General features: G+C 42.9%; 1 long non-coding RNA gene across 1 annotated transcript; it reads right to left on the reverse strand.

The window, feature by feature from the left end:
* Positions 1-2,687: 2,687 nt before the first annotated feature.
* Positions 2,688-6,127, reverse strand: LOC131516108 (uncharacterized). The gene is made up of 2 exons (XR_009263894.1): positions 4,011-6,127; positions 2,688-3,787 (listed from the first exon to the last, which is right to left on the reverse strand). It is a non-coding gene; the product is annotated as an uncharacterized LOC131516108 (long non-coding RNA).
* Between the last annotated feature and the right edge of the window lie 18,321 nt (positions 6,128-24,448).

Below are 24,448 nucleotides of genomic sequence, written 5' to 3' on the forward strand. Positions count from 1 at the left end.
ATGTATTTATACGGAGCAGTCTCAAACACAGTAGCTTAGGTAAGAATCAGACCGGGAAGGCCAAGTGGCAGTCATAGGAGTGTATCGTTCATGCCTCTTTAGGAGAGTGTGTTGTGGAAGTCCTATTTGATAGGCCTGGTGTAAGCCCCATGCAACCGATCTGAGAAAAATGCTTGAAACTGACATTGGGGTAAATTAATAAGACCAATGGAGATTTATCATCCTGCGTTCAGAAATGCAATGAAATGTACTCAGAATAATTTGAACTCTTAACCTCTCACTGAAGTTAATCACACTTATCTCTTGAGTAAAAATGTTTTTAACATGAAACAATACTCCACTGAGATTCAACAAACTCTATTTTAATTGTAATTGATTTATACCAAAAGATAAAATGAGTTAATTAGGACATGCTATTAGAATTACTGGCAAGGGAATACATTTGATCCAACCAGCAATGAGCGGGGAGAAGGCAGAAGATTATTTTAAAGTCTGAAACAAAATAAATTTTAAAGTCTAGCATTATTCAGTTAAAAAACACATAGGTCTGTGTGGACTAAAATGTCATTCTTTGACAAAATATTTTTTTTTTCGATCCAGAGTACATAAAATAATCCTCTATATAAAGAATACAGTACAGCCTGGTTGGCCAAGACCACCCATGTGTTCATTTTACACAGGCAGTTCTGCCCTGGGCTTAAACCCCCAACACCTCTGCATATACGAAAGATTGTTTATTCACAACCGGTACCCAAGTGCTATGGCGGCAGAGAGAGATCTGCCTTTATATCTGCATTTCTTGGAATCTATTTCTTTCTTTATGTCCTGGAATTTTTCGCTGTTCCCGTGTCCCATAATTGTTTCCTATAAACTCATTTTTATTCCCCGAGGACCATGCGTGACCAGGAGTGGAGGAAATCAGGCCTTCATCAAGGCAGAAAAATTCTGTCACTGCAATCTGGACTGGACTCCCTCTTGCTTCGCCCTCACAGCCATGATAAACACCTAAGAGGCATAAGGGAGTGTGTTATTAGAAACAGGATCCCCGAAAGATAACAACATCCAAGAACCAGGCGGGAATGTTGGTTATAAAAAATAATTTTGTAGATACACATTAATAGTTTGAGTCAAAAACCGATGCAAGACCTGAATGGGTTGGTCAAGGACCTCTCCCCAAGTGCACAGGATGGAGATAAGTGTACAGAAAAAGAAATGTTTAGAGAAAAGGAGGGGAGAAGTAAAAATATCACCAACGAGAAGATGAGAAGAGGAAATGTTTAGAAATAATAAATAACATTTAACTAGAGACAGAGATCTCAGATTACACATGTCCAGATTTACAGATATTAGAAGGAAGGTCAATGACTTCAAAGACAGAGAAAATCGCAAGATCCTTCAAAGACAGAAAATGGAATGCCAGCAAGGGAATAAAGAATGGGTTGTTACTGACACCTCCACAGACATCTCGGAGGCAAGAAGCGTAAGAGAACAATTATCAAAAGACTGAACTCCAATCTTGAAATTCAATTTTCGTGTCCATGTGTGACATTGACACGTGAGGATGAAACGAAGGTCTTTAGAAATAAAAGGTTTCATAAAGTTTGTCGCACGGTAACTTTCTTTGTAAGAATTCTTGCCGATGTAGCCAGTGACAACAGATTCAGAAAGCAGCACTGACTGGGAACGCAGAGTAAGGAATGTGCTACATTATCCTGTTGCCTAAATAACAGACAGAGCAATTCTTCCTTCGCGATACGGAACCAAAACTCCAGAAATTAGCAAATTAGCAGCCTGGAAGATGAGGGTTGAGTGGAGGGTTGAAGGAAGACGAAAATAGAAGAAGACTGCCCTCCCCCCCTCAACCCCCCCCCCCCCGCTTTTTTTCCTTTTCAGTTAATGGAGGAAAACCTATTGATAAGATTTTAAAAATTGATAAGGGAGAAGTGTCAGTGTGGGTTTCAATATCTTAAGGATAAGTAACAGAAGAATAAAGGACCATTTAAAAGTAGGCTTAGACATTTTCAGGGAATAGATAACCTTATCTCATACATGTCCTTAAGAGAAAAGTGAAATATCTGTCTAGCTCATTATTGTGAAGCCAGTAGAGCTAAAACTGGATAAGGTCAGTCCGAGAAAAGGACGTTACAGGCCCAGTGGAGAGCTATCTCCATGCCCTTGAACAGTAGGATTTACCCCAGATGCTTGAGGGTTGTTGAACATAAGATAATCTCACAGTGTAACTCATTATTAATGGCCAAAAGAAGACAAAGCCTGTGATTAACTCAAAAAGATGCAGGACAAATGTCTGTCCTAAGATCTATTTCACAAAAACTTAATAGAAAACTTTGTTATTTGGGAAACCTGAGAAATGGTCCCTGGGTTCCCAACCTCCTCATTAGTTTAAAAAAAAATTTGTTTTTTTAAACATTTATTTTTGAGAGACACGGTGAGCCAGAGCGCGAGTGGGGGGGTGGGGGTGGGGGGATGCAGACTCCGAAGCAGGCTCCAGGCTCCTGAGCTGTCAGCACAGAGGCCGACGCGGGGCTCGAAAATTCACAGTGAGATCATGACTTGAGCCGAAGTCGGATGCTCAACCGACTGAGCCACCCAGGCGTCCTGTCCTCATTACTTTTTACCTTAGTCCTAGAGGTTCTAAACAGGGAAATAAAAACAGAGATGAAGCTATATCAGAGACAAAAGGCAAGAAACAAAACATTTATTTTTACCGTGTACATCACATGTAAAATCTGAAAGAATCAACTGATAAGAGTATCGAAATGAGTGGGCATTTGACCAGATAGCTTGATTCAAGGTCTATATACAGTTGCCGACATTTGTCCATTATCCCAGAAATAATAGACTAGAAGACATAATAGTAAATAAGATACCATTTTAAGTGGCAAAAAATTCACAGATGACTTAGGGATTAATTTTATGAGGCATGCACAAAACTTTCGCAAAGAGAAATTTAAAACTGTGTCAGAGGGCTTTGGGAACAACACACACACGTATATATGTATACATACACATGCATATACATAAATGGAGATATTATTATGTTCTGGGAGAGATGAGAGTGTTATAAAGGTATTAATTTGTCTAAAGTTAACTTATAAATTCATTACAGCCCAGAAAGGAATTTTTTTAGAAAACCTTGATCCTTATACATAGGATTTAAACAAATTTTAAAAATTGTCAACATACAAAACAAATGTGGAAACAGAAAAGCAAGGATAGGAGTGCTGGTATGTGGGATGCAGGCAGCTATACTGGATATTCTACCATAGAACAAAGCCATAGGAATAAAGAAAACGTGAAAAGAATGCAGATATATAAAATTTAGTGGAATAATTTAGAGTAGAAACTAATCCATGCACATGGGAATTTGATATATGAGAGTTTTGTCAGATTTGACGAATCTGTGGAATCAGTGAGGAAATGAAGTACTTTATAAATGATGCTGGGAAGGAAGGGACGCCGGGGTGGCTCAGTCGATTAAGCCTTTGACTCTGGCTTTCCGCTCGGGTGATGATCCCACGGTTCGTGAGTTCGAGCCCTATGTCGGGCTCTGTGCTTTCAGCATGGATCCTGCTTGGGATTCTCTGTCTCCCCCCGCCCTCTCTCCGCCCCTCCCTTTCTCTCTCTCCTAAAAATAAATAAACATTTATAAATGGTGCTGGGAAGATCAGTTTATTGTAGGTAACTACTCTGCATCATGTAAAAGAATGAATCCAGATGGATTGAAGGCCTAAAATGTGAACGTTAAGACTATGTGATCGAGGGGCGCCTGGGTGGCATAGTCGGTTAAGCGTCCGACTTCAGCCAGGTCACGATCTCGCGGTCCGTGAGTTCGAGCCCCGCGTCAGGCTCTGGGCTGATGGCTCGGAGCCTGGAGCCTGTTTCCGATTCTGTGTCTCCCTCTCTCTGCCCCTCCCCCGTTCATGCTCTGTCTCTCTCTGTCCCAAAAATAAAAAAAAATAAAAAAAAAAGACTATGTGATCGAAAGAAACATAGGAAAATATTTTATGACTCCAGCTTTTCACCAAGAATCAAAGTATAAAACTGTAAAAGATACATTAATGGATTTCACTATATCACGACTTTAATTCAGTGAAGGCCATCGCAGACAAAAGTAACAAATAAATGACTAGGAATGACACTCTTCATTTTTACATTTGTTAAATGATGAATATCTATCATATGTAAGCACACATGCTGTACCACAAAGGGAAGTGGAGTCACGGATACAAATGGACAATTTACAAAAATGGAAATCCAGATGATGAGTGTGTGAAGCATATGCGTAAACTCACTAATAACTAGACAAACAGAGTCAAGGCTACTTTGAGATACCGCTTGTTAAAAGTGGATATTGTTGGGGTGCCTTTGTGGCTCAGTTGGTCAAGCGTCCAACTTTTGGTCTCGGTTCAAGTCGTGATCTCACAGTTCTTGGGACGGAGCCCTGCATCGGGCTTTGCGCTGACAGCACGGAGCCTGCTTGGGATTCTCCCTCTCCCTTTCTCTCTGTCCCTTCCCTGCCTATGCTCTCTTTCTCTCAAGATAAATAAACTTAAAAAAAGGTAGATATTGTTAAAAGCTGGATATTCTTCAATGTTGGTGGGGGTGTGTGTGGCTAAACAATGATGCTGATAGGAATATAAATTGATATAGTCATTTTAAAGAACAATCAGCAATATTTAGTGAAATGGAATGTGACTATATTTTATGATTCACTTGCCATTTTGGTTATATTATTTGCTAGGGAACTCTCAAGTGTGCACAGAGTGATGTGTATGGGGAGATCTTCCTAGTATTTGTTTATTTATAAGGAGAAGAGTTAGAAGTAATCCCAGTGTTCATTAATAACAGATAAGTAAAATGTGGGATATGCATATGAGGAAATCATATACTGCGGAAAGGATATTGACACACGTTAGCAACGTGGATGGATTTCAAAAATGTAATTGTGTGAAAAAGTAGGAAATAGAACAAAATAGACACTGAAAGTCTATTCATTTGATTTTACAAGCAAGCAATATATCTTTTCCTCAAGAATGTAAATACAATAAAGGAGGTATGGAAGGTGATCTATTAAATATATTAGGCAGTCTGTTCATGAACGATACTTGACTGGGTTGGAGGGTGCTTGAAAGAGCCCTTGTGTTGTTACCAATCCTCTAAGCACCAAGGTCGTGGATCTAATCATAACTCTTCCTTCCTTTGTGGACTCACACCACTTCCATGTGAAAATTCAGCGTTTTTGGCTCATTCTATGCATGAAATAAGGAAAAGAGGAAAACAGTTTTATCACAAGGAAAAATAGGCAATGAATATTCTTAGCAAGTGGCCTGACTCCGTAATTGTCAAACTTTTATTTTCTTTAGAAGGGGTATGCATATCCATAAGGATAAATGCTGGCTCAGCTATAGCTTTATCTTTTTTAAAAATATTCTTGGACCTCCTTCTTAACCCATAGATACATATACTAAAAAGATCCCACGCGGGGGATCTGGGTGGCTCAGTCGCTTGAGCGTCTGACTTCGGCTCAGGTCATGATCTTGCAGTTTGTGAGTTCGAACCCCACGTTGGGTTTGCTGCTTTCAGCGCTGAGCCCGCTTTGGATCCTCTGTCCCCCTCTCTTTGCCCCTGCCTCACTTGCGCTCTCACCCTCTCTCTCACAAAAATAAACATTAAAAAAAAAAAAAAAAAAAGATCCAGCAAATGAAAATCCACCTTCTAATTCTTGACACAGACAAAATTTAGCACAAATATTTTGACTATGAGGGGAAAACAATTCATCATTGTTTCTGATTCAGATTCTCAAATGAAAGATGCCTCCAAAATTCCTAATTTAAGGCTTCCTTGTCTTTAAGGAAAATTTTTTTCTTTTTACAAAAATAGAGAACTATAAATGTTCATATTTCAATTAATGGAAAAAATTATAGCTACTGATTGCAAATGAAACTTATGTATACAGAGTTTCTTAAGCTTTAGATCTACTATCTACATGTGATAAAGAGTTCAGGGGCCCCTAAGTGGCTCAGTCAGTTGAGAGTCCGACTCATGCTCAGGTCATGATCCCAGGGTTGTGAGATCGAGCCCCTTGTCAGGCTCTGGGCTGAGAGTGGAGCCTGCTTGGGATCCACCCCCCCCCCCCGCCCCCCCCGCCGGCTCTTTCTCTAAATTAGAAAAAAAAAGGAGTCAAACTTATCAATTCAACATCCCCAAAATAAAATCACGAGGGGAAATCTCATTATGAGCTTGCATATTCCTGTACTTAAGGAATAACAGGAGGTTTCCACAAAATTATTTAGTATTTTGTTAAGGATGATTGGGCTCCTTATGCTTTACAGGTTTTATTAGATTTTTCTATTTTGGTGCTACTGTTGCTTTCACCCTATGTGGCACCAACATATGTAAACCTGACCCTGTGTTTAGGAATGCACCAAGCATGGAAATGGGAACAGCAATGTTGTACTTCTGATTAACAAAGGCACAACCTGACCTTGCAATTTAGTGCTCACCCAGTGCCACGGTAAATATAAGCATATTAGCAGAGTGTGATACAACCTTCAGGATACGTACCCAGGTCACTACCTTTCTGGAGGTCTTTGGACCACAATTGTTGCACCCTGGACAGGTGCTGTCCCCACCTGGGGCTCCCAAGTGGAGTCATCGCCAGTCAGTGTATTTATGATTTATAGTGAGTGAGTTTCGAAACGGAACAATTTGAAAGTGTCAACATCGTCACGGGTTTTGTGAGATTCGACTACTCATTGCCTCTCTACGTACATTCGCGTGAAATATCTTGAGCAAGATTTGCCACAGTAAAGATGAAGTTCCTATCTTTACCAGATTGTGAGTATGTGAAGTTTTCACAGCATCCAAAATGTACATCAGTTTTCCCTGATGTTCTTTCTTTTTTTTTTTTTTTTAATTTTTTTTTCAACGTTTTTTATTTATTTTTGGGACAGAGAGAGACAGAGCATGAACGGGGGAGGGGCAGAGAGAGAGGGAGACACAGAATCAGAAACAGGCTCCAGGCTCCGAGCCATCAGCCCAGAGCCCGACGCGGGGCTCGAACTCACGGACCGCGAGATCGTGACCTGGCTGAAGTCGGACGCTTGACCGACTGCGCCACCCAGGCGCCCCTCCCTGATGTTCTTTCTATTTCACCCCCTTTTCTTCAAAGAAGCCAGACAAGAATGCAGAGGAAAGAGTGGGAATTAACATCAGTGAGCATCCCTCCTACTTACAGATGTATTTTAGTATTTTAATTTTAGCCAGAAGGGTGTAGCGCTCTTCCTGTTCTACGAATGATGAAACGGAAGTCCCCCAAATCAACACATGCCGATATCGCGCAGTCACCAAAAGGTAGAGTTGAGAGTTGCTCTAGTTCTGATTTCTGAAGCCCTGCCCGTGTCGCTCTTCCAGTTTGAAAGGAGAGACTGACATGGTCGCAACGTGTTTGAGAGCTTATCAAAGAGAAAACTATATTTCTTACTCGTTTCTGAGCTCATACATTTTTTTCACTCTTAGAGGAAAAAATAGGGTCCGAATCTCCTATGTGCCCAGCATTTCTGGCATTACCCGAGACCCGTGCATTTGTGCGGACAAGCTGCCAGGGAATCACCGCCACATGCATTCGTCTTGGGGATAACTAATATATTAATTAGTTATGTAATCATTAATTAATAATTATAGAATAGTTAATTAATATACAATAGAATGACTTCTACGTTAGATACTTCAGTTTTAAACACATTTTTTCTCTTTCAAAAAATGGGACATATTTCCCACGTGAAATAGAAAATGTTTTATACTCTATAATTTTAGACCGATGCTGAAGAAGCATTAAAAAAATCCATGCTTGACACACACTAAAAATAATAGTTTGAGTGCCTTATATGTGCCAGGTACCTTATAGACATTCCGTCGTTTCATGAGGTGGGTGTTACCATATCTATCTTAGTAATGACATGTCTGAGGCTCCTTTGGTTTGTGTGGCGAAGTGGCGAAGCTGGGCATTTTCATTTATTCCATAAATATTTTTGAATGCCTAGCGCTAGGAGTATGGCTATTTGGACGCTAGGATGTATTGTGGTCCTGTGTCATGAAGGTTTCTATCTACCAAATTCTATGCATTTAATTATGTGTCAAAGTATTTTATCCCGCTGCGTGCATTGGTAGGAAGAACATGTGATTTGGAGCCAGTAATTTACTTAAGCTAATTTGGAAGCCTATTTTTAGTCCCAAATAACAGGTTTATTACAGGGGTTTTTTTGTTTTTTTTGTTTTTTTTGTTTTTTTTTTTTAAATCCATTCTCCTCCTAAGCTCCTTGCCATCATTGACCTCTCTCCAGGACATTCTTCTACTTTTTCTTTGGCTACTTGAGGACTGGCTCCCAGCTACCCCTCCACGTGGTGCCTCCCTTGAGGGTTTGTGTCACATCCGTGCCATTTGCCCGGCTTCATCTCGGAGCCTCAACTTTCTTAACCCTATTGACCTTCAACTGCTCTCTATTGCATCTGTGACTGGTTAGACCCAGCTTTCAAGCTTCCAAGAATGTCCAGCTTCTAGAGCTGAAATCCACCACTTTCCCTTTCTGACATCTTGGTAGGTTACTCTTCCTATTGTCTTCTACCAATGCAGGCTACTCTTCTTTTCTGATATAGCAGCTTAACAGCCACTAGCATTTAATTAATCAGTGCTTCCTATATGCCAGGGACTAGTCGAAGCTCTTTGCAAACTATCTAATGCACCATCCAACAACCCTCTCCTGCCCAGTTCAGACACGGACAGAGCTGGGATTTACGCCCGGTTTCTATAACTCCAAATGCAAATCTTTTATCACTGTTTTAATGCCTCACACCCTCTTAATGCACACTCCCATTTCTTTTTTATGTGCCTCCTTCCCTACGGTCAGGAGCCTCAGTTACATTCTTGCTGGCACTGCTGAGTTCCTTCTTTCTTGGACTTTCCGATGTCTACCCTGCGTTCACCTTCATTTCTGAATAAGACCGATTGCTGATTTCTCCACTTGCAACTGGTAAACATCGCTGTAGAATGGTGATTTACAGATTGCATTTCAAGGCTCTGGTTGTAAGCCAGTCTACTGCCTTGGCAAATACATCTAAAATATCAATGAACGTAGCTTCCGCTGCGCCTAGTAGATAGGGCTGAATGTTCTTTTGGGAGATTTTTGTTATACTTAATTTTTGTTCTACATTTGGGAAACAGATGTATGACAGGGTGGTGACATAAAATGAGATACCACCTTCCACCAGTCAGAATGGTTACCATCAAAAAGACAGTAACAAGTATGGGTGAGGTGGTGAAGGAAGGGGAATCCTTAATCACTGTTGGTGGAGATATAAATGGTGCATCCATTGTGGAAAACAATATGGAGGTTCCTCACGAACTTAAAAATAGAAATACCATATGATCCGTATAATCTGGACATTTACCGAGTGAAAACAAATAGGGATCCTTCTGTTTATTGCAGCATTGTTTACAAAGGGATCCTTTGTTTATTGTTTGTTTATTGCAGTATTGTTTACAATAGCCAGAAAGATACGGAAGCAACCCACGTGTCCATCAATCGGTAAATGAAGAGGGGATCTTGGGTGGCTCAGGTGGTTTAGCAACCAACTCTTGATTTCGGTTGTTGGATCGAGCCATGCCTTGGGCTCCGCACCGAGTGTGGAGCCCGTTTAAGATTCTGTCTCTTTCCTTCTGTCCCTCTCCCCGACTCATGCTCTCTGTCTAAAACAATAATAAAAATTAAAAAAAAATAGATAAATGAAGATGTGGTATGTATGCGTAATGGAATATTACTCCATCATAAAAAAGAATTAAATCTTGCCACGGTGACAAAATGGATGGATCTTGAGGACATTACGCTAAGTGAAATGAAACAGAAAAACAAGTATCACGTGACTTCACTTGTGTCAGGAATCTGAAAAACAAAACAAATGAGTGAACAAACAAAAACAGGAATAGACTCACACATACAGAGAACAAACTGGTAGTTGTCAGGGGGGCAGGGGGGTGGGGGGGGGAAATAGATGAAACGGATTAAGAGGTACAAGCTTCCAATTATAAAATGAATTAAGTCACAGGGACGAAATATAGTCAGGAAGTATTGGAAATATAGGAAGTATAGTCATTAATATTGTAGTAAGTTTGTATGGTACAAATATACAAGTAAGTTCGTATGGTAACTACACTTAACCTGATGAGTATTTCATAACGTTGGATCACTAAGTTGTACACCTGAAATGAATGTAATACTGTATGCAGACTATACTCGAATTAAAAATAATTTACAGGGCACCTGAGTGGCTCAGTTGGTTAAGCGTCCGACTTTGGCTCAGGTCATAATCTCTCTGTTTGTGAGTTCGAGCCCCCCATCAGGCTGTGTGCTGACAGCCCAGAGCCTGGAGCCTGCTTCGGATTCTGTGTCTCCCTCTCTCTCTGCCCCTCCCTCTCCACCCCTTCCGCAGCTCATGCTCTGTCTCTGTCTCTCAAAATGAATAAACATTAAAAAAAATTGTTTTTAATCAAAAAACTAATTTACAAAGTAAATAAAATGTATTTATGTGTTTATGGGCTGAAAATACATTTAAAAAGAAACTGCTGTAGGGTCACCCGGGTAGCTCAGTCCGTGGAGCCACCAACTCGATTTCAGCTCAGGTCACGATCCCAGGGTTGTGGGATCGAGCCCCACGTCGGGCTCCATGCTGAGCACGGAGCCTGCTGAAGATTCTCTTTTTCTCTCCTGGTTCCCCTCCCTCTCCCTGTCTTTCTCTCTCTCCCAAAAAAAAAATAGAATAAAAAAAAATAAAAGGAACTGCCATAGAAAGTCCTTGTGACTAAGATTATGGGTCCCACCATAGGTGACAGCATGGCTTTTTCACTGAACGTCCTTTTTTTTTACGTAGCCCTTGACCAGCTGGTCCTCGCCTTCTCTGTTTGTGTCAAGTCATGTTTGGCCCTCTTACACCTAGCATGGAGCCCTTCTCTTATTAAGATACTGCCACTACTTTCCTGTCTGTCCCATGATTTACTGGCACTTTCTTTCTCCCTGTGTATTTTGGAGAACACAGCTTTACGTTACGAATACAACACAAGCCCTGTGAGTAGCTTGAGAACCCCGCTGACTACGTTCTGCTGTCTCATCCCGTATCCCTTACTCCCTCACTTCCTCCCCATGGCTCCAGTTCATTGGTCTTCTTGCCTGCGCCACCTGCGTTTGGAACGTTTTGCCCCCCCACCCCCACCCCCCATAAGTGTCTCACTCTCACCTGGCTGACGGGCTATCCTGTGAAAGATATCATCTCTTAAGCCGATGCCATTTCTCTCCCTTGTTGTGTCCCCATAGCCCTTTTCTGGTTTGTTTTCACTCTCTAATGACACCTTCTGGTTCGTCATACAGTTGGCTGCGTGCAGGCCATGGTTTTACCCCTAGGCAATAAACATTTAGGTTTGTTCTGAGTCTTCTTGTCCTTAGTATCCTTAGTGTCCTTAGTATCTCCCACCCGTCGGGAGACGCAACACATGGCCGTGGGAAGACGCAACACCCAACTTAGGTCCTTTTGGCCCCACGGGAACAGACCTCTGTGACTACTACAGACTAGACCTGGCTCTCAGAGGGGTGCAGAAAGGGCATAGAGTGCCCATTAAGCAGCATCAGGCATTTCTCTGCAGTGAGAATAGTCCTTCCAGAATCCACACATGTGTCCAAGGGAAATCTCTTTTGGTCCCTCCAGTGAGAGATACTGAGCGAGGGAAGTAGTTAGCCCCACCCAGGCAAGTGCTGGAGCTGCCCCAGCTTAGAAGCCCCAGGTTCCCACAAGGAACCGGCATCTTCTGGAACGGTCTCTAGGTTAGCTGCCAGGTTCCCTGCAAGGGCCATGCCCTGATAGACGAGTCATAACACCTTCATTTATACTTCCCCTTTGTGGGAATGCAATTCCCCAGTTAGCGGTCACTTTAACCATAAACAGTGTTGCCTAGAAACACAACTGACTCCCTGCCTTTTATCAGATATCCCAGCAGAACAGAGATAGAAAGTTAATCTAGTGACAAATGTGCCTGTAGAGAATGAGCAAGGGTTCTGTGAACCCCTTCACCACAGAGGACAGCCAATATCTATTGAGTATCGATTACCGAAATTGTTTTTCAGGGGTTGTATCGTCCTATTCTTGCCATAATTTCGAAAATATTCTCTCTGTATGTTTTACAGATGAGGAAATTGAAGTCCAGAGAGGTTCAGTAACGTCCAAGGTAATTGTTGAGACTAGTAAGCTATAGAACGAAGCTTTACATTCTCATTTGTCTGGCTTCAAAGCTTGTGTTCTTTTTTTTTCTATAACTCGCCGATGAACTTAGTGTTGGGCAAGAGCCATGCAATACATACTGGTTAGCATTAACAAGCTTTCTTTTGGACTATCCTAATACCGGCACCTGCCGTATTTTAAGTAAGCTCTCCCCACTACCCCCCCAAGACACAGATGGGTTTGTCATGTCTAAAATCCAGAGTGATTGAAGTAAAATATGATGTTTGTTTTGAAAACAACCTCATGGCAAACAAGCTGAATGAAACTAAAACTTTCAATCAGTTTCTTTGTGTCAGGACAGTTATTCTTAGCCTCAGTTTCTTTGCAGAATAAAGGGATTGTGTTTCATGATCTCCACAGGCTTTCCCACCTTGACTGTCTGGGAAGAACAAAGTCTCCTTCCTTCCTGCTACCCCTGGCAGGCCTAGATGGCCAAGTAAGAAGCAAAAATGAAATGAGTTGAAATGATTGGTTTTTTTCCCCCCTTTCATTTTTTATCATTTGGTGTTCTCACCAGGAGCGTCATGGGGCGCCTGGGTGATGCAGTCAGTTCAGCGTCAGACTCTTGATCTTGGCCCAGGTCGTGATCTCACAGTTTGTGAGTTCGAGCCCCACATCGGGCTCTGTGCTGATGGTGCAGAGCCTGTTTGGGATTCGGTCTCTCCCTCTCTCTGCCCCTCCCCTGCTTGTGCTCTCTCTCTCTCTCAAAATAAATAAATAGACTTAAAATTAAAACAGCAAAAAGGAGTGTCTTGCTTTCGGATAAGGCTGTGGTATGAACCAAACATTTAACAGGGATGATTTTCAAAGTACGTGGTCTTGTGCCTCTATAAGAAAACAAAGACCATAGTCCAGCGAGTGAGTGCACCATTCAGTGCAACTGTAGAACCTCCCTCTCAAGCACAATCAATGTCTCACGGCGGGTATTTTGGGTGGAACTAGTATTTATTTTGAAAGGTGATTACCCTTACCGTATGTAAGAGCCTGGGCTTTGTAACTGTATTGAGAAAATAAATTTTATAGCATCAGAAACTACTTTTTCAAATTTTCTAAACTGAAACCCCAAAGACTTTTCTGTTCATACAAGGCCTTACCTTCATTGCCAGTAAGAAAGCCAAGCATCTAGTTATTTTAACTTGGTTACAAATACAAATAATGTTAAAAAAAAAAAAAGTCTAGCAACGGGTTTTCTTGAGCATTAAATACTAGTTTTAATTAAAGATTATTATTTCACTCTCCTAAACCTCGGTGAGATTCGTCATTAGGAAATGTACATGCCAGAGGTCATTTACAGGCTCATTCTAAGATAGGATCAGGGATTTAAATATCTTTTTCATAGTTCATCAATTTAAGTTTTTCTTAGTTCATCAATTTAAGATTTTAAGCTCTTATAAATTGCTTACTTCTTTTTTTTTTTTTTTTTAAATCACCTTTGTTCCAATTCCCTCCACAGGACAGTATCGGGAATAGGCAGATTTTTGTTATTTTTTAAAAAATATTAACTTAGTTTTTAGAAGTACTAATATTTTTGTGTAATCAAATTTGCCAAGAATTTTCTTTATGATGTCTTTAATTGCTTCATGCGCGGAAAAGACTCCACCACGCTGGGGCCATATAGCTATCTCTATTTTCTTTGTATTCCATTAAAAAAAAATGAACACTGAATGCTCCTTAAATATTCCATCCAATTAGATACTGGAAGTTTTCCTTTTAAAAACTATTCTGGCTGACGGTTGCACCACAACAATGATCCAAACTTTATTAGCGGCAACTTTCGCGATTTCAGGCATTGATGCCGACATCTGTGGTTGACCTGGGTCTTAATTGATCTGCCTGTGCAATTGACATGCTGCTGTCAATGAGGATGCTGGCAAAGATTATTGGATATGCAAATAACAGGTCAATATCTGACACTGTGGCAAGCTCAGATTTGACTATATGTTAATTCAATACAAACCTACTTAAGTTCCTGCTGGGTGGCTATCCTGAAAACTAAACTTATTAGGTGATGCAGAACCGCCAAAGGTAAATGAAACACAGCGTTTACTCTTAAGACATTCACTATCTAGTGAGGAAGCTAGATATATAACAGATAATGAAAAAAAAAACAAACCCAAAACTTCGACGGTATCCAAAGTTCTTTGGGGACCCAAAGGTTGTAATTAAAGTCAGATCTAAATTCTCTTATCTTCAGTTATTTTCATTGGGGTATAACTTAAACATCACATTCATTGTGCTGTTAGGAAGGATGTCAAAACTGGACATCCTCGTTTCTTCTCTTCAAAGCATTATAGTGTCAATCCAGAGGCGCAACATCTCAGAATTCTGCAGTGAGCCACTGGGTTTTCTAAATGTCTTGCCGTATATCTCTTCTCAAGGTTGGCGTTCCAATGAAACGGCCAACCCGAGTATCTCCAGGCTTTCCCTGCGCCTGGGGACAGCTTGAGTGCATGCAGTCTCTAAGTAGTCTAGCTTAGTGACTGTCAACTGTCTCCTGCGTGGTCCAGTACCATGTTAATGAAGGCCAGGGGGAACACTAAGATGAGCGAAGGGTATTTCGGTTCTTGCCCCGGCCCAAACGTGTTTCCAAAAAGAAGAGCTCAAGAGATACGAAGTCTTCATCACTGATCATGATACATTTGCAATAGCTGAAGCAATTAGAAGCTACTGGCACGGACCCGCATTCAGACCCTCTGGACTTGGCAAGAGGAGACATCAGTTCTGGCGATTGACTCTGTTCCTGGCCCTTTGCTGGGTGCTGGAGAGAGATATTCATCAGACACAAATCTACACTTGAGGAGCTTTCTTGCAACACAGGGAGCAAGGGTTTGAGCATTTCTGGAAAAAAATGAACCCTCTCAGTGTTCACTTAAGGCAGAGAAATACTTAGACTATTTTGAACTAGGGAACTGTATTATTCTGTGAAATTCATCCACCTTGTACCACTTAAGACAACATTTATCCATTAATTAAAGGATGGAGTGATAATCTCATCTAAGTCTGGGTGTCTATATGTTCCTGAGAAAATGGGAAGTGAAATTTGAACAAGATTTTGGAGAATTAAAAGAATCTGACAAATTCAAAATTCAATCATTCCCTTGGAGTTTTATTTAGACTGTTAGTCTTTCTATCGTTTAAATTTTCCAGAAGATAAGTTGACCATTCATATTGGCTGCACTTAGCATCTGTATGGTTTTTTATTGCGTTTATTTGTGAGGTATATGTATCAAATTTTAAATCACTCATGTAAACCATAACTCCTATCAATTTATTTCCTATTTTTTAAAAAAATATATGTGATTTAAGGGTTTGGTAAAGAATAAAACTTTGTCCAAAAATTTATGAAACTTCAGAGAATTGATTACCTCAGGCAGTTTTAAGTACGGTGATGAGAATTTGAAAGATACAAATGTTGGATTTTAATTTGGTTCTCTTTTGCATTTCAGCAACGTAGTGTAAAAAGCCCTCCACCGAACAGCGAGAAGGAGCCACATGCTGTGCTCCTGGCCTGTCTTCTGGGTTCATAGGTTCATAGGAGGAACACCCTGGAAACTGCAATGCAATGAAAGAGAGCTAAAATATTTCATCAAAAGGGTATAATTACTTCTGATCAAATGCAGCCTCCCAACTGGCTAGGCTACAGCTTTGGAAAGCCATTCCAAAGCAGATGAAGAGGGATAATCTCAACACTGTCCAACGCTCTTGGCTCATTTCCCCTCGAATATGTTTGTCACCACCCTTATTTCAGGCCTTGCATATATGGGGCCGCACTCTTGGCTTTGCAATCTTTTGGAAGATTCTATGGAGACCCTTTATTGCTCCTAGTGCCTTACGGGGCTTTGGCTTATGTTGAGTTCACTTAGCGCCTCATAGTTTGGAAGTCTAATAATGGCCATAATTGTTATTGTTTCCTTCGCATGTCATCCGTGAGCCATATTTGGCTTACTTGAAACTTTTTCTGAGCCTACTACATTTCAACTTCAAGGAGATGCTCGCGAACCACTGGACTGCATTCCCGCCCCCCCCCCCCGATAATACACCTACTGAAGCCATCTTTTTATACTGTGTCAGTTGCCCCCTCCACATTTTCATAGCCTGTGTGGTTGTATCTCTGATTTGCTTTCCTCCTACTCAATGTTCCTCCATGGTTCTGACTCACTAACCAGGCACAGAGGATTTTCAACATCCCTGAGTTGGACAGAGCTTTGATTTGTGTTTCATCTCCCCAGTAGAGCTAAAAAGGCGTTTTCTACAACCATTTCGAAAATCCACAGTGCAATTACTAATTACAGATATTACAGGTATGATGGTTCCAGCAGTTAAAATTTTTTTTGCTCTATATAATTATTTAGTTTCAAGTAATGCTACCTCATTGACGACTTCTTTTTTTTCTTGTTTTAATGAAAGCTGCCTTCGAGTTCCCATCTCTTTAACTTAGACACGATGTTCCTCATTTATTTTGGGGCTCTGTCTTTTTTCCTTTGCACCTTATATGAGTGTCCCAGGGACGATTCTTACAAACTTCAGTCTTTGGGTCACAGTGTAAGCAGATATCCTAACAGCTTTTACAGGCATAGTCCCACTGAGGCACAGGGGCTGGCAGCTTGAGCTCCTGGGAGTAGCTTCCTTAAGGTACATCCAGAAGCCATCCCATGAGGTCCAGATACTACCCTGGGGCACTATTAAGGGATGGACTATGACCCTGAGGTTTTATATGAATTATTTCCAAATCTGGGGAAGACCACACAAGCTGGCTTCTGCCCTAGCATCTTTTCAGCCCCTTTTCCTTTCACAAATAACCCACTTCACCTAACGCCAATGGATCTTTAGATACTTAGTGTTGCCTCACATTCTGGAAGAAATTGGAAACACATGCTAAAGCAATGTCTACTTTTTTTTTTTGCTTTTTTTTTTGTTTTTTTTACATAAATCTTGGGGCGCCTGGGTGGCGCAGTCTTGTATAATGGCCCTACTCCAAACAATTTCATGGCAGAGTATGCCAGCTGCCTTCAGACCTACGATTGAGCAATCCGGCCTTTCTTAGCCCCCAGGCCACCACTCCTTGGTGTCTAATTTCCCTCTGCTTTATCTTTACCGCACCTTCAGCAACAAATCTATTTCTTCTCTGTATCCTTTGTCTCCATTTTTAATTTTCTACGTCTTATTCCCTCAAGATAAAGTGACTTTCAAGTCACATACACTAAAAGTGAAATTCTTGCGGTTGCCCAGAAATTAAATATGCATACATTCAACATGTCAAAGTAAAAGGTGGGGGAGTATGGGTGTGAGTGTGTTCATGCATTGATTCAACAAACATTAACTGAGCATCTACAATGTGCCAAGAAGTTCTCCAACCTGTGAAATAAATGAGTCAATAAGACGGAATCCTTGCCCTCAAGGAATTTACAGTGTTTTGGGAGAGACGGAGGACCAATTAACTGGCAATGAGAGCACTGACTTCCGAGTCACAGAGATAAGCAGGGGGTGGAGGGGTGACGGTGGGGTCACTGGGGGGAGCACTTTTTTCCCCGGGAGAAATTCCTGAGACTTTCAGAAAGAAGCCAAGTCTGAGGTGCGCCAGAAGGATCACGCAGTGAGAGGTATGGCGGGAGGGCTGTGTTCCAGCAGAGTCAGGGATATGTGGCAGGATCAAGGAATTAGAGAAAAAAGTATCCTATCCTTCCCCAAAACTCAAAGTGCTTCTCTCTGGCTGAAACATGTCCTGCAAGGTGGGGCATGTTTGAAAGGAAGCCTGTGAAACCAAAGGACAGGGGAAGGAGTGAGGAAAGCTCCTCTGACGCCTTACAAGACCCAAATGCCCCCACCCACAATTCAAGAACAAGTGTCCTCTGAAAATCTGTTCTGTGAAGCTATTCCTTCCCTCCTTTGTTTGAGCGAAAGCGCCGGCTGGTTGCATAATTTTTCCAGAAACCCTCAGGTAACTACCTTCAGTCAATTTTAGTCACAAGGCAGATCCATTTCGGTAACTGAAATACCCAGGCCTGTGTAATAGTCAAAACAGAGAACTTCCGTTAAAGCCTTCTCGCTCTTTCGGTAAGCAGTGGGTGTGGTTGGCTTCTCCACGAGGCTTGAGCTTCGCTTCTGCGCACCCTTCCTGGCCTTGGTTTCCATCCCAGCGTTCAGGAATGGGGTAGTGAGTTGGTTTTCACAGGATCTGGTTGTGCGTGCTCTGGGCTTGGTGCATGTTCCGGGCTGACACTTCTGTAGGGGATGATTGAGTGTCCCTTAGAAACCTCACTGAGCACATTTGACTGTGCTTCCCAGCCATGGGCAAAGCGTGTCTTCAAGTCAGCAATTTCTTCTTCCTTTTCAGTCACATACTCCTCCTCACCACTACCCTATCCCTTCTGGAAACCATCCCGGGCACGATGGGCTCCTGGCCACGTTTCGTCCTGGAGCAACCCATGCGGTTAACGAAACACAGTGAACCATCCCACTCCACGTCCTATCCTTGGTCACGGAGCCACTTCCCAGTGAAGGCTGAGTCTCTGCCCTGTTGCCTCAGCCCTTTCCTTCCGAGCTGCCTTCTGTGGGTCAGTGTGCCGTGATCTGCAAAATCCAAGGAATGCACATCAAGGGCCCTGGGTGATCCCCCTTCGGTTTTCTTTTCCTAGTGAGGGGAGGGGAGGGACAACACCATGTCGCTTCAGGAACTTTCTCCTTTCCTTTCCCAGGCCTCAGACATGTCATACTCTGCACGCGGGACTAAGGCTTGGCATCGATTTTTGACCACCTTCTTTGTAACCCTTAGTTCTTTATTTTAAAACACAGCCAAACTTTTCCACCGATTTTTTTCTCGACCTTTTGGAATCTGGATGAAAACAGGAGCCCTTTTTTGCCGTCTTGTTACACACCACATTTGTATTTATATAAAAGAGTTTTTGCTCTATCTTGGTAAAGTGGGGATCCTTAAATCTGGTCAACAGCGCTAAGCGTGGTAACATGAACCTTGACCTCCGAAAGGCATTTCGTGATGTCATCCAGTTCTCCCCACTCCACAGTCCTGCCCGGCAATCACTCGTACGTAAAAAATTAAAAGGACGGATGGTTTCCAGTTGTCAGATTCCTCAAAGGCTGCCCAAGCATCAGGAGTGGTGCCGTCTGATTCACATTAGACTCCGATAACGCAGGCAGGTGGAGACTGCCACTCGGAACGCCCAAAGCCTGAATCCTCCACTCAATCCAATTTCTTTATTTTCTTTATTCCCTCAGGCTAAACTGGATCAGACACCTGACCCATAGTCGGGGTGAGTCGGTGAATACGGTGGGTAAGTTAGGGAGGAATGGACACTTTTTGGACCCTGAGACTCTTCCATATTCTCGACACAGCTTCCTCGGCTGCTCCCTACATGGTCTCTCGTGGTGTCTCTTCCACAGCTCTTTTATCTTTTCAGGAACCAAAAAATGAAGTCGCCCAGGCCACAGCCCAGTGGGGGAAGAGAGCGCCCCGGTAGCTCCTATGTCTACTATGTCTGTGTCTACTCTCTGTCCTTCCTCTTCCACCTCCTTGCGATTCCCCCTTCTTATGCGTCCCCAGCTGCTCAGATTTCCCTGTAATGCATTTTTCTCCCCTGCTCCATATTTAGTTGCCTTCCTCCACGTCTCGATGTTTCTGCCATTATATCCCTGCATTGCTGTTTTAAAAAATTTATTTGTTTCTCCATTTCTTTCTTTCTAGTCTGCCAAGGTCAGGACGTCAGTGTGCCTCTTTTATCTTGCTCGTCTAATATTTCCTCAGACAAGCAGGGATGGCTGGGGCCTGAATTGGCCACCAGAAGAATAAGGGTATGGAGGGAAACAGACAGGTGACCATGTTACTACCCAAGGAGCAGTTGGTGCAGCCAGATCACCCTGCCCCGGAAAACTGTCTGCATATCCCATTACCACACTCTTTATTAGCTGCCCGGCCTTTCTCTCCCCCTCCCTTGCAATGATTAACTATGAGAAAAATAACAGCTGAAGAGATCAAGCTCCTGGTTCGTCATCCTCACCATCTGACTCTTTATTTTCCAGTTAGGAGATCTCCAGCAGGAAATCACCCACTGTCTTTTGTTGTGTGTGTGTGTGTGTGAGAGCCAGCGTTGTTTGTAAAGTCCCGTAGGAAAGATCCTCAAAGGATACCCTGCCCACCTGGCCCAGCCTCCCTTTCTGCAGTCCAACCGTCCCTTTCTCAATGGGGACTTTCTCAGTGGGGAAAAACCAACTCTCAGTTGACTCTGGATTCCCAACACCACTGGAAGCCTGATTAACGCTCAATAAATGCTTGTTAACCAAAGCGAGAATCTTCAGTGATATTAGATGAGGGCTTCTAAAGGGTTTTTGATGTATCTATTAAGTCAGAGGGAGTGGCCAACCAAAATACAAAGGCAGGAGAAGATTTGAGGGGAAAGAGGAAAAAGAGGGTTGTATGAACCCTAAAACAAGAACAATTTCTCTGAACAGTCTGAGACTGCTGTGGATTCTTGACAACTCTACATCTGCACCAAGAGGACCCCCACCAGGGTGCATGTCTCCTGCAGTAAAGGATCAAGCCTGATCCCAAATCCCAGCTGATGGAGATTCTGAGCCCAGCTTTTAGGTTGGGCTTTTGATTGTTGACCTCAAATGCAATGGGACCATTTTTCAAGCAACGTGAGACCTATTGCGCCTCCCCCTTCCCGTGCCCATAGCTTGCCACAAGGAAATCTGGATCAGGCTGCAGTTGAAAGTTTCTGGAATTGGGTTTAGCCTCACACAACGTTTTGGTAAAATTCTTAAGAAAGCAGACATCCTAGTGTGATTTACTAAGTGTAAAATGGATGTTTACTGCAATGGGTTGAAATGGGTTGAAAAATAGAGAAGAGGGGCGCCTGGGTGGCGCAGTCGGTTAAGCGTCCGACTTCAGCCAGGTCACCATCTCGCGGTCCGTGAGTTCGAGCCCCGCGTCAGGCTCTGGGCTGATGGCTCGGAGCCTGGAGCCTGTTTCCGACTCTGTGTCTCCCTCTCTCTCTGCCCCTCCCCCGTTCATGCTCTGTCTCTCTCTGTCCCAAAAATAAATAAAAAAAAAAAAAAGAAAAATAGAGAAGAAATGGTCCCTAACATTTCAGTGCTGTTGTTTCAAAGACTTCATTAAAACTCAAAGGCATCTACCAGCTTCAACTGACTCCCCTCTCTCCTACTGGCATCAGAGGCTGATCGGATGGAGTGAGCTCAGAGGTCTGGTTCTCGGTACCAACCAGAACACGGGATTGGGAGCCCACGTGAGGTCAAGGCCAGAGATTGCAAATGATGCCATATCCTTCCCTCACCATACCAAAGTGGGACAAGTCCCCTGACTACCCACACAAGAGCACACATATCACAGGGCACTTCCTCTTGCCCTCACATAGGGCAAAGAGGGCCTGGATCTTGGGTAGCATCTAAACACATCAGATAAAGCATCAGGCCTGAGTTTGAATAATTTAATTGAAAAGTAGAAGAGATAAACCAGCTAGGGAGTTTTTGGTGGCCCCAAACTATCTGGCCCTCATCCTACCACATTCCCCCCCCCCCTTTGCTTCCATCTGGCAGCTACCAGGGTCTTGTGGGGGAATGTGATGATTGTGGGGTATGTTTCCAGCCTTTTAGGTATCTTGTGCTTAGCACCAACGGCCAGAATATTTTCTCCCTCCCCCGTGTCTTCAAACACTTCCCGCATCTGCCCTTTATTTCCATTCCCTCTTCTCCTTCTCAGGGCTTTTCTCTGCTTGTAGGCCTTTGAAGCTCTGAATACGTGAGAGAGGTCTAGGGTGCTAGGGGTACTGGCCTTGGTGGGACAGGGTATTATAGATGAGAGCTCAGCTTCTGTTTTGCCCTCCCTGAACCTTGTCAGGTCTCTGAGAGAGATACCTTTACTGCTGCCTTCTGCTGACATTCTTTATCAGTTATTTATTTATTTATTTATTTATTTATTGACTCACCGCTCTTTGCCCTGGATTTTCTCCCAGGGGATGCTTCCAATTTTTCTGCCGTATTTCTTCTGTTAAAACTCTCGTGATTTTATTTCTGCATTTTGTTCTTTTTCTGCATCTCTGTGTATCATCCTGGATAGCTAGCTCTGTACCTCTGAGATTCTCCTTCTCTGATGGGGACATTCTAGCTTATTCATTTGTACTTTCTTTTTTCCCACAGGAATACAGGACACAGGGATGACAGAGGCGGGATTGGAAAGCAGAGGTGGAGTTAGATGCCACCTGACTATTCCTGGGGTGTGCGGCCGCAAACCAGCTTATAAACTAGAAGAGTGAGGAATAACTTCTTGCCTTCAGGAGGGGTTCTATCTCTCCTATTCCCTTTTGGCCTTGCCTTTTCTATGATCGTTCTTCTTTGCTCCAACAGCTATCATTTGGTGAAATGACATCTTCATGAAACCACATCTGACCTTCTCCCTACCTGGTTCTCTGCCTTCCAGCTAAGAATTCTGATGCGGCAGCTTCCTGCTTCAACTATAGATCCCACCTCCAGAAAGGCTAAGTCCTTTGAGACTTCTGTGATTCCTATGAATTTGGACATTCTCTATTTGTCCGCAAGCTACTTCCCAGGGGCTCCTTAAACCCAACCCAGCCATTCATGGATTAGAGTTTTCAAGGGTGTCTTTCATTTGTCATCCAAAGAGACTGAGTCCCTGTGTTAACTTACAAATTCAACTTCACCTTTAGTGTCCTGGAAGGTTTGGAGGTTATTTTACAAGATTAAGTACTTTTAGAGGAAAAGACACTGTTTCTCATTCATTGTTGTATCCCCAAGACTTGCTCGAGTATATGACTAATACTTGAACTTTCATGATGTGTTTTGAATGACATTAGAATATTAATGTCTAATTTCCAACGCGTTTGATGTATATCAGAGATAAGTATGCAGGAGTGTAGGAAGCAGAAATAGCAAAGGAGCCAGGGGGAGAAGGTGGCAATAGGAACCCGTGAGTTTTAAACAGGATTGGATGTCAGCTTGCTGGGTAAGACACAGCTTCTCTGTGTCAGAGTACTTGAAACTGAAGGATCCTAATAGATTCCAGGCAACTTTAAGTCAGTCAGTGACTTAGAGATGGCAGGAGTCCCCAGAAGGTCTTGCTTTCCCACGCAAAAGTAGCCAGAACTACAGATCAAGACAAACCCCTTGTGCCCTTGGTCTAAAAAAATGTATGCATTGCATTCAAAGGCTTCACAAATGACTGTGGAAAAGAACAGAGTCCACAAATGCTCCCTTCAAAATAGACATCCTCTTGCCTTCACGGTACGAGGTGACATCCGGCACAGATATGAGATTCCCAGAGGCCCACGGAGCGGCGGGATGATGCCCCAAGGCTCGGTGGGAGCAAAGTCCTGCCAGAAGACCCAGTCCAAAAGAGTCATCCAGGAATGGCAGAAGCCAAGGACGGGGGGAAGCAATCCTGAGCAGAGAGAAGGATGAGGTGAAAGAAGGGTCAGGGCAATGCATTCTTGCCTTCTCTTTCTGAAAGGAGCTATACCAATCTACCGCATGCAAATAGGATTCCCAAACCACGCGTGGAAAGCCATTCTTTGTCCCACCTGGAGCAGGCAGCTCACCCTACTTCCTGGCTGGATGTATGTCCCTTCCAAGAGTAAAGGGAAATCAAGGCTGGCCCTAATTACTATAGTTCTTTCTCTTGGTGACAGAACCCCAGGCCAAGTCCACTTGTTTCGCGGATGCCTATTTTGAAGGGAGAATCTGTGGTCTCAGTCAGCTTAATTCTCTTCAATACCCTGTCCGAACTATGGCCTGGCTGGGAACCAAGTCAGGATGAAGGACTCGGGGGACACAGTCCAGAGGAAGGAGGCCTAGTAGGGGGATTCACAAGGACTTGAAGTACTCCATTAACTTCTCCCTGACTATATAGTCCTCCCTCTCTGACCCACACCCTGCCCTCCAACCTACACTCTGTCCACAGTGTGGGCAGGGTAAGGGCCAGGCAGCAGTTGGCCCCCAGCTCCATCATTTCGTGAAATTCCTTGTTTCAGTTTCTTCTCTCTCTGGCAAACTTACAAGGCTCATGCTTTATGGACTCCCTTTTCCTCAGAAATTTATGTAGAGGGTCAGAAGGAGGAAC

The sequence above is a fragment of the Neofelis nebulosa genome, chromosome 7 (assembly GCF_028018385.1).
Source record: "Neofelis nebulosa isolate mNeoNeb1 chromosome 7, mNeoNeb1.pri, whole genome shotgun sequence".
In the NCBI taxonomy this organism is placed as follows: domain Eukaryota; kingdom Metazoa; phylum Chordata; class Mammalia; order Carnivora; family Felidae; genus Neofelis; species Neofelis nebulosa.